The sequence below is a fragment of the Miscanthus floridulus genome, chromosome 19 (genome assembly GCF_019320115.1).
Source record: "Miscanthus floridulus cultivar M001 chromosome 19, ASM1932011v1, whole genome shotgun sequence".
Taxonomy (NCBI): domain Eukaryota; kingdom Viridiplantae; phylum Streptophyta; class Magnoliopsida; order Poales; family Poaceae; genus Miscanthus; species Miscanthus floridulus.
The window spans coordinates 23,300,616-23,308,983 of record NC_089598.1 but is presented as its reverse complement, the minus strand read 5'-3'; the positions used below and the strand labels follow the sequence as shown (position 1 = coordinate 23,308,983).

Sequence of the window (8,368 nt, the reverse complement as noted above, 5' to 3'; positions counted from 1 at the left end):
ACCTTCAGATCACTGTCCATGTTTGGTAACAATCTCAACCTCAATCCCCAAAAGGAAGCTCTTCAGGTTTGAAAACCATTTGATGGAATTTGATGATTTCCACAATCTTATTCAAGAAGCCTGGAATACATCTGCCCCACAAGCTGATAGTGCAAAAAATATTTTTGCTAAGTTCAAAGCTCTAAGACAGAAAATTAAGAGCTGGCAGGCCAGTCTGTCAAGTTTAAAAGCCAATATAGTAAATGTCAAGCTCATCATTCAGTTTCTCGAGATCCTAGAGGAATATAGAGATCTAAGTGTACCAGAATGGAATTTTAGAGAAGTATTGAAAGATCATTTAACTCACCTGCTCAAGCAACAAAACATCTATTGGAAGCAAAGAGGAACAATCAAATGGACAAAGTTTGGGGACGGCTGTACTAAATTCTTCCATGCAAATGCAACAATCAAATATAGAAGAAATCTAATCACTCAGTTGCAAGATGAAAATGGTTCCCTCCTTGCTAATCATCATGACAAAGAATTTCTGCTGTGGCAGGCCTTCAAGGAAAGGATAGGCACTTCTGAATTCTCAGGTTTTGCATTTGATCTAGAATTCTTCATAAACAGTATGGACTTCCCTCAGGATCTTGAGCTGGACTTCACAGAGACAGAAAATTGACAATGTTGTCAGAAACCTGCCTAACGATAAATCACCAGGACCTGATGGCTTCAACAACGAGTTCCTCAAAAAATGCTGGCCAATCATCTAAACTGATTTCTATAGGCTATTTATGGATTTTCAGGACAACTCAAATTGTCTGGGCAGCATAAACAGAGCTTTCATCACTCTCATCCCAAAGACAGATGGTGTTCAGACTACTTCAGACTTTAGGCCAATCTCTCTGTTGAACACCTCAGTCAAATTGATCACAAAAGTTCTTGCTAATAGGCTGCAGAGTATTATCACTAGACTGATACATAAGAATCAATATGGCTTCATTAGACAAAGATCAACCCAAGATTGCTTGGCCTGGTCTTTTGAATACCTTCATTTGTGCCATCATTCAAAAAAAGAGGTTGTCATACTAAAGCTGGATTTTGAAAAAGCTTTTGATAAAATTGAACATCAGGCAATTATAAAGATTATGCAAGCTAAAGGGTTTGGAACAAGATGGGTTGCTTGGATTCAACAAATCCTCTCCACAGGGACTAAGTCTTGCTAAATGGAGTGCCTGGGAAGACAATTCATTGCAGAAGAGGAGTTAGGCAAGAGAGATCCTCTACCCCCTTTACTCTTTGTTCTAGCTGCAGATCTTCTTCAGTCAATGGTAAACAAAGCTAAACATATGGTTTTGTTAAAACTTCCAATTCCCCTGAACTCCAACACTGACTTCCCCATGCTTCAATATGCGGATGATACTCTGTTAATTCTTTAGGGAGATGCAAGGCAACTGTTTTTTTTTAAACACTTTTAAGCTCATTCTCTTCCTCAACTGGTCTCAGAATCAATTTCAGCAAATCCATGATGGTACCAATAAATATCTCTGAAGGAAAACTTGAGCTACTAGCTAGAACCTTTGGTTGTGCTACTGGCTCTCTCCCCTTTACTTATTTGGGGTTACCACTGGGAATCACTAAACCAAAGGTGGAAGACTTCCTACCTCTGGTGAATAAGTGTGAGAGGAGACTTGCTAGTGTTTCTACTTTTCTCTCACAGGCTGGAAGATTGGAAATCACAAACACAGTGCTTTCATCAATGCCAACCTTCTATTTGTGCAGTTTTGCCTTACCCCCTACAGTGATTAAACAGATTGACAAATACAGAAAACACTGTCTTTGGAGAGGATCTGAGATGAATGCCAGAGGAATGCCTAAGGCAGCATGGGAAATGGTAACAGTACCAAAGAAAGATGGAGGCCTGGGTATCATTGATCTCCAAAAGCAAAATGAAGCACTCCTGATGAAGAACCTCCACAAATTTTTCAACAAGCTGGACATCTCTTGGGTGCACTTAGTCTGGGAAAAACATTATAGAAATGGAAAACTGCCAGGAACACAAAGAAAGGGGAGCTTCTGGTGGAGAAATAATCTGAAGATACTGGAAAAATACAGAGAGTTAACTGTTGTGCAAGTTCAAAATGGACAATCTTGTTTGCTTTGGAAAGATAATTGGATAGATGGATCTGTTAGAGCAGCCAAGCTAAAGTACCCAGAATTATATTCCTTTGCAAAAAATAACAACATTTCTATCAGCAATGCTCTGGTCAACAATCTGCCCAATCACCTGTTCCATTTACCCCTGTCAACTTTGGCCTTTTCACAACTTCAGGCACTGAGAGGAAACCTGGAAGATCTGAATGTAAATGAGGAGAATGACTTGTGGGGATATACATGGGGATCAAATATTTCCTCGGCAACAAAAATTTATAGGAGGTTGATTGGACAGCACCAAGTTCATCCTGTTTTTAGATGGCTGTGGAAAACAATTTTCCAACCAAAACACAAGATCTTCTTCTGGTTGCTCTTAAAAGACAGGTTAAGCACACAGAACATCCTTAGGAGGAAGAACATGCATTTGGAGACATATAACTGTGAACTCTGTCAACTAGCAATAGAAGAAACACTCCATCTATTCCTAGAATGCCCCTTTGCAAGAACCTGCTGGGGAATTTTAAACTTAGATATACAACCTCAATTAAGCTTCCCAGAAGTGATCCTTTATTTCAGAGATCAACTGAATTTAGAATTCTTCCTAAATGCTGTCATTTTGATGTGCTGGACCATTTGGGGAGCAAGGAATGATGTAATTTTCAGAGGAATTGGCCCAAACCTTCACAACAGTAAATTATCCTTCAACAGAGAATTGGCATTAACTGCTATAAGAGCAAAGGAAAGCATCTCTCAGACTTATAATCAATGGATTCAGAGTTGGCCTTAACCAGACTTCTAGATAGTTTCTTTATTTTCTTTCTCTTTTTTGGTTTCTTGAGCTATTTCTTTGTACTTCTTGTAATTCTCGAACTTCTTTTAATAAATCTCCTCCAGTTTTATCAAAAAAAAAACATTGTGATCAATTTTGAGTTGATGTTATTCTTTTATGAACTACTTGATGTTATTACTGGACTGCTGGGCATTTTGATATCACACAACACTGAATTCTTGTATCAGACAGTTACCTGATTTAATTAATAAACATTATTTTTGACCTTGCCATGCTATAAATTTCGTGGAACTTGTGCCTGGTTTCCTAGCTAGATATACTTGTCTTCTGTCTCTAGAAGTCGAATTGCTAGCCGTTTCAAATATACTTGTGGCAACGAACATTTAGCAGACTGAATTCAAGTCTGTGGACCTGCACACCTCGAACAAGTAGCCAATGTATTGGCATATCTCTGACTGAAAAATTAGGTCTACAGATGACCGATGTAGGTAACTTGAATCGATCATCTGAAGCCACGGAGCCTCTGAATTCAGAAGGTGTAGGAATTGTCATCACTTCACATCTCAGTCTCTTGTGCGAGTATACTTGTGCACTGGGAGCAGACAGAGAGTGCAGACATCTCCCTGCATCTCGCATGCTACCTCCAACAAGTCTCATCTCATGCAGGCTCTGCTCAAAGATTTGGTTACTGAAGAAAACCTGCAGCAGAAGACTGACTGACTGACCAGTGACCATGCATGTCGGCACTGACCAAGCGTTCTGGGAAATAATCTTTCAAAGTCAATTGATCGAGGGCATGGAACCCTTCCCACGTGGAGAACTTTCGTTACTTCATTCTCTCGAAATTCGAGCCCTGCGAAATTCATGCGAAATCGTCGTGGTTCAATCCGAACGCGGCATCCATGACGGGGTCGTGCATGTATAGGTGGAATCGACAGACACTGATGCCGCCGTGCGCCGTGGGATGGAATGCCTCCTCGATCGACCTCGTCGAGGCCTGAAAGTGATGGCACCAGCGACTGATGAGTGGTGAACGGCCTCTCGTCACTCGTCAGCGCCTCGCGAAACTTTGACGAAATGGGGCCTTCTGACTCGTTGCGTGCGCCGCACCCGCACTCTTGGATTTCACATGGAAGGAACTGTCGTCCACCACTGTGCCAGTTATATATACATTGCAACAGCAGCTGCGTAGGTACGTGTTGGCGGAGGAATGGAGTGGTGGCCGCGGCGCTGCCGGCTCACCGTCGCTTTGCTGCTCATCCTGCTCGCAGTCGCGCATCGGGACGTGTTGGCTGGGGCGGCGGTGCCGCCGGGAACCGGCGGCGTCGTGGGCGGCGTGCACACGGACCCGCACCGTATCGGTGGTGCTGGTGCAAGCGGAGATGATGATGTCGTCACCCAAGCAAGCGCACCTGCCGGTAAACACACACGAAAAAGACTCACTTGCCTATCCTATCCACCTCGTGTCTTGTCGTACGTGGGGTATCTTGGATCCATGTTTATGGCTGTTGTATTTTGATTGAAAAAATGAACGGATTCTAGCGAATTTATAGTTCATCTTAGCAAAGAGCTCATATCCATCTTACATTTTAAAGGAAGTTTTTTTTTCTAGGACTGTTTTATCAATTTATTTTTATCCTACTATTTCGACCCTTGCTAAATTCGAACTTTTGTCGAAATCGTCTCTATTCATATATATGAAATACATATATAAAATATGTACGTGGAGTTCCCTGGAATTTCATAGTAACATTTATTCGGTATCATAAGTCTTAATATCTTTTTTTAATAAATTTAATTAAAAATTAAAAACTGTTTTACTAAAAAAAACAGAATTTTATATGGGCGGATGGAGTAGTATAACGCAATCAATCTAGTTTAGTCGACAGTTCACACCCTCCTTTCCTCCGAAGTCCGAACTCCCCGTTCTCGTTCCTGGAGCCCATGGCTCGCTCGGCCGCTCCTCAAGGCGATCTTGTGGCACGGCGGCGCCTGGCAGGATCTCCTCTACCGCTCTACGAAGAGGATGTCAGAGAGAAAGCCAATCAACTGCTTATCTTAATTTTCCCACATGATTGAGCAGGGTATTGGAAATTTAAATGGCAATCTGAAGTCGGCCCTGTTCGCTTGAAATTAGTATAATGTTTTTCTCTCAAAACAAATCAGCGAACTGTACTTTTCAGTACTTTTCAGTTTGGCTTTTCAGCGAAGCAAATAGGGCCAAATTGATGCATTATAAGATTATAATATAACGGCTAAAAAAAATAATTGTACAATGCATAGGGTGTGTTTCGATTTTCCATGTTCAATTCTCCAGGACTTGGTTGGGACAATGTTGAATATTAATGGTTGGGACAGTTTCGAATTTTAGTGAGATGGTCTTCCGTCCAATGGCCCATTGTAGTATTAAGTATAGTTCCACATTATCAATATTCCAAATAATAGTCACATGTTGCCTGTTGGTCATGTGGGCTGGGCCGAACGGAGAGTACTGTAGCAACGAGAGGATCGCGGAACACTGTATATGCAGGATTTTAGCAACAAGGTGGTGCGCGTTGCTGTAGCATCACGGGACACTGTAGTTACGGGATTTTAGTTCCGCATCGGAAGCAGAGGAGGTGCGAACCAGCTTAAAAGCCTGAGCCTAAGATAAAATAAACTCTGGTTTGAATTTTTTGCGCGAAGCGAGAATAAAAGTGCAAGAGAGTTAATTAGTAGGTAAGGTCCATTCAACGTGTAAAGTGGATCTTAGCCGTTTTCCGAACTGGGGCGTTACAGTGGCAGAATTATTTTAAAGCCATGCCATTTTCTTCTTTTTCTCAATAGGCCATTTCTTTTTCTCAATAGGCCATGAGAAGATTGTGCTGTTACATTAAGATGATCCAAACCTTTCCTTAATCCATATACAGAGGGAACACATGGCAGAGAATTAGCGAGAAAAAACTCAGGGACGGCGTCCAGAGGCTGTGAGAAGAAACTCAGGATTGCTGTGCCACATAAATCTGGTTTCAAAGCTTTTGTGAATATTACTCATCCTAACACTGAGAGACAAAAGGTCACTGGATACAGCATTGATATCTTCAAAGCTGCTATGGAGATGCTACAGCCTAGTCCACAATATGAGTTTTATGCCTTCAATGGTTCTTATGATGAGCTAGTACGCAGTGTATCTCTAAAGGTGGGCCTTACTTCAACATGCTTAGTTCGCATCATTTTACAAGGCTGGATTTACCATGTTTAAATTTCTTAGTGCATTTGTTTTTGTTTCTTCTGTTCATTTTCTGTGGAATAAACAGGTGTTTGATGCAGCAGTTGGTGATGTGACCATAACCCCTGAACGAATCAGGGAGGCGGATTTTACAATGCCATATGCACAGTCTGGTTTGTCCTTGCTTATGCTCTCCGAGAATGACTCCAAACAATCCAGTGGATATTTTTAGAGCCCCTAACAAAGGAACTTTGGTTCGCTACTGTGGGCGGCTTCTTGTTCACTGGCTTTGTTGTGTGGATGATTGAACTGCCCAAGAATCCTGAGTACCAAGGATCAAGACAGAGACAATTCAGCACTGCTTCCTACTTTGCTTTCTCCACTTTGACCTTCTCCCATGGTCAGCACTTTGAGCTCAAACTTCTTTACAACATGTCAATATATGATGGTTTATAAGTGGTTTAATAGCTAGTTATCATAGTTGTAGGATGATCTCAAATAATGCCTCTCTGTTTGTACAGATCAAATAATTAGAAGCCCTCTGTCAAAAATTGTTGTTGTGATATGGTGCTTTGCGGTGCTGGTTGTAGTGCAGAGCTACACCGCAAACTTATCATCAATGCTAACTGCAAAGAGGCTCCGGCCATTGGTGACTGATCTCAATCAGCTGTTACACAATGGTGACTATGTTGGATACCAGCATGGAGGATTTACTCGATCATTTTTGATAAAGCAAGGTTTCCCATTGAATAGGATAAAGGCCTACAGCAATCAAGAAGAATATGCTGAAGCTCTGAGGAAGGGGTCTAAGAATGGAGGGGTATCGGCTATTCTCGATGAGATTCCCTATTTGACTTATTTCCTCTCCAACCCTCAATACAAGAAAGAATTCCAGATAGTTAATCGCATGTACAAGACCCTTGGACTTGGTTTCGTAAGCTGCTTGCATTAGTGCTTTGATATATTTGATATTCTATAAGAGCCATGCTACTAGTGCTGAGTAACCAAACTAACACGATGTTTTGTCTTCAGGCATTTCCCCTGAGCTCTCCACTGGTACATAATCTCTCGATCGCCATCTTGAGCCTGACAGGAGAGTATGAGGGCCCACAAATTGAAGAGAGATGGCTTGGCCCAGCTGCACCATCTGTGGGTGACAGTCCGATCAGTGGTTTCACGGCACTCACTTTGAGGAGTTTCTCTGGTCTCTTCATTATCACTGGATGTATCTCAGCTCTCATGCTGCTCATAACCATTGTCAGATTGGCCTATGCAAAGTACAAAAGATCTAAAGGTTCTGAATTGCAAAATGCTGATGGGTGCGCTGGAAGTGTATGTCTTGGTGAGTCCATTCAGCTACAAAATGACAGGGGAGATGGCTCTGTACCCGATCAACATCTACATGAAATCAGGGATAACAATTACCAAAATTCCAAGGAAGGCAATGGAAGTGCCGCTGATATAGAGGCTGGTCCAATGCAGAATGGCATGTACAATGGTCCTGTGCCTGCTGATTGTGTCCGGATCGAGATGGGAAGTACTGGCCAAGGTGTTGGCATGTCCGTTTAGGCTTTTGATTTGGAACAGTGGGATGTGGGAGCAAATAACAGTTCATTATTTTTGTTTATTTATTTATTTGCAGATAGTCACTGAATCCCTGCAGAGTTTCCTGCCATACTATCAGTCTATCGCCCTAACAGTAGATTGGTGATATTTAGATGTTTTAACTGCTGATGTATAGAGTCATCAATTGAAGTTATTGTCATTTGATGGTCATTTAAGAAGAAATGGAGTTGGAACCAGAATGTCCCAAAATAATCAGTGTCTTCTTTTTTTTGCCAGAACAACCGCGTATCGCGGAGAAGACCTACTCACAGCTGATTGGTAATCGTCTAGTTCCTCGGGCATACTCCTGTTTGTGGTGGTTGTCATGTCACAATAAATGTAAGGTCTTCTTTTGGCTACTTCTAAATGATCGGTTAAGTACCAGAGAGCTATTGAAGCAGAGGAATATGGTCCTCGATGACTATAACTGTATTCTCTGCAATTTGGGAACCGAAGAAAGTCTAGTGCATCTGTTTTTGGCCTTTCCTTTTGTGATGGCTTGTTGGAGCACCTTAGTGCCTCACAATTCACCAGCACACCTGTTTGTCACCTTGGCATCTCTCAAGATCAGCTGCATCTTTCCTTTTTCATGGAAATCTTAATCACTATGTGTTGGTCCATTTGGTCGATCC

At 41.8% G+C, this 8,368-nt stretch overlaps 1 pseudogene; it reads left to right on the top strand.

Annotated features, from left to right (window-relative positions):
• Window positions 1-4,133: 4,133 nt before the first annotated feature.
• LOC136525722 (glutamate receptor 2.8-like) lies at window positions 4,134-7,946 on the top strand (annotated as a pseudogene).
• Window positions 7,947-8,368: the final 422 nt, after the last annotated feature.